The sequence below is a fragment of the Megalopta genalis genome, unplaced genomic scaffold, assembly GCF_051020955.1.
Source record: "Megalopta genalis isolate 19385.01 unplaced genomic scaffold, iyMegGena1_principal scaffold0055, whole genome shotgun sequence".
Lineage (NCBI taxonomy): Eukaryota > Metazoa > Arthropoda > Insecta > Hymenoptera > Halictidae > Megalopta > Megalopta genalis.
Window position 1 is genome coordinate 90,001 of NW_027476124.1, and position 2,500 is coordinate 92,500.

Below are 2,500 nucleotides of genomic sequence, written 5' to 3' on the forward strand. Positions count from 1 at the left end.
AGTGAGGTCTTCGGACTGGTGCGCGGCAATGTTTCGGCATTGCCGATGATGCCGGGAAGATGACCAAACTTGATTATTTAGAGGAAGTAAAAGTCGTAACAAGGTTTCCGTAGGTGAACCTGCGGAAGGATCATTACAATGTTCCAATATATCTCAAAGAGAGAGGAGAGGAGGAGAGAAAATGAATTCGATTAGTTTGTGGATAAGAATTCATATAAAAAAAAAAGATATTGTTGAGCCCGCCAGATCATTCGTGCGTGATTTACACGGCCAGACGTGTGTACTACACGTATTAGGCCTTTGATCTGCGTTGCGTAGGCCACAACAAATCTTTCAAAGAGAGAGAGATATATGTGTTGTTGGGGTTTGTGATTATGAAGGTGCCCCAACGCACAAAAATATATAAAAATGTACAAAGTTGGGATGTGGTGTGGTGGAGAAGAGTTGGGCCCGACCAGATCATTCGTGCGTGATTTACACGGCAGACGTGTGTACTACACGTATTAGGCCTTTGATCTGCGTTGCGTAGGCCATCTTCCTTCCAAGACACACACGTGTTGGGGTTTGTGTGATTTTATGATAGTGCCTCAACACGGAAAAATAAGCGTACGAGAAGAGTTGGGCCCGACCAGATCATTCGTGCGTGATTTATACACGGCCAGACGCGTATTATATTACACGTATTAGGCCTTTGATCTGCGTTGCGTAGGCCATCTTCTCGATAGAGAGAAAGCCAATGTATTCTTTTTTCTTTCTTTACACACACACACACACAGTTGTAGTAGGACAGGGAGGGATGCGAGCGTGCTAATCACGCTTCCTCAAGTCTTCGCTGTGGTGTAAAAAAAAAAAAGAAAAAAAGGAATCGTTGGGAAAGTCCAAAGGACGAAAATATCGGGCAGTCTGAAGATAACTTAATGCTCGTTTACATTGGTATCAAGAGAGACCGGCTTGTGTAGCTCGTTTCAATGCTGTGTCGTTGTCATTGACACCCTACTCTGTTGCGCGCTAGTGGCAGCATGAGCGTGGGACGTATATATATATGACACCCAGCTAGAGCCGGCCGTGAGTCCGTCCGGTGTAAATAACGACGAAAGGAGAGAGAAACTTTTCGAATCCAGTATCGGGTTGATAATTGTCCAGTTTGAATATCCATATCCCCGTCGTTTTTGGAGGTGATATACTCTCTGTGTTTCTTCGATAGAAGGCTTTTCAATGTTCTATTCGCTCCGACCGTCGAACTTGCAAGAAAACAGTGGTTTTGGATTTGCTCGTACATATATATATGGTTTCGACGGAAATATCTCGTTCTTTAAGGGACAATTATGTCGTTGTACGACGACTCCCGAATCTCCTTCGCGCGCTGGTTGGAGCTCTTCGGGTATCGGCTTGTTCCGAAATATAACACAAAAATGTGGTGGATAGCAAATACACATTATATATATATGAGAGAATAAAAGGGAAAAATTACCCTGAACGGTGGATCACTTGGCTCGTGGGTCGATGAAGAACGCAGCTAATTGCGCGTCAACGTGTGAACTGCAGGACACATGAACATCGACATTTCGAACGCACATTGCGGTCCACGGATACAATTCCTGGACCACGCCTGGCTGAGGGTCGTTTACGTACTTATAAACTGCTTGCGTTGATGGCACTTGTTGCCTATATACGTACGAGCGAATGATGGGCGCTTCGTCGGCGTTTGTCGCGGTCCTATGAATATTGAGAAATTTTACGTACGTCTAACAGTCTTCGAGAGAGATGGAAATCGTGTTCGAACTAGCGTGAGTGTGGAAGGCGGTGTCGTGTGTCGTATATGTTTTATATACGTCCGCCCGTCTGAAACACCGCTTCGAAGCGGTGACAAAATCTTTTTCGGGACGATTCGTATTCGTAGAACTATCGAGATTTCACTGGTACATTTTCAACGCGCTCCCGACGTCGCCTGAAATGAAACGAGATGGGTTTAACCCACGAAAGCGTACTACACGAGTCTGTCCTATGTGAAGACTGTGTACAGAGATCGAACGAACGCATGAAAGAAATTGAACGAAAGAACACATAACCCGCAAAAATATATAGAGTAGAATTGTGACCGTTGCTTCGAATTTGAATTTATATGTATATATATATCATAGCCCCAGGGAGTGGAACCTATGAGTGTGGAAGGATGTCTCTTACCGTTATGTTGCCAGAGGAAAAAAAGTCTCTCTCTTCGTACGACACATTTGTGTACGAATTGTATCGATGGCTATATAGATCCGATGTTGCACATATTCTGAGTAAAGAACACCCCACCCGGGTTACCGTCCTAAAACTCTTCTATTGGTGTGGCTATGATGTGTGTGTCAACGCAATCGCGAGTCTGGTTCTACGGAAAACCGTTTGTCGGTCGCCCCATATATCTTTTTGTTCTCTTCAAATGATCGAATAGCGAAACCGCACGAGATCAATCGGTCGTCTAGTCCCCGAAAGTACTTTTCGGACGGACGTTAAA

General features: G+C 44.6%; 2 non-coding genes across 2 annotated transcripts in view; both read left to right on the plus strand.

Moving 5' to 3' along the window:
- Positions 1–136, plus strand: part of LOC143261580 (small subunit ribosomal RNA) — a 1,921-nt gene extending 1,785 nt beyond the window's left edge. The window contains exon 1 of the ribosomal RNA XR_013035671.1: positions 1–136. This exon is cut by the window's left edge and continues 1,785 nt beyond it. This is a non-coding gene — a ribosomal RNA (small subunit ribosomal RNA).
- A 1,332-nt stretch (positions 137–1,468) lies between these two features.
- LOC143261573 (5.8S ribosomal RNA) lies at positions 1,469–1,623 on the plus strand. The gene has a single exon (XR_013035662.1). It is a non-coding gene; the product is annotated as a 5.8S ribosomal RNA (ribosomal RNA).
- The last annotated feature ends 877 nt before the right edge of the window (positions 1,624–2,500 follow it).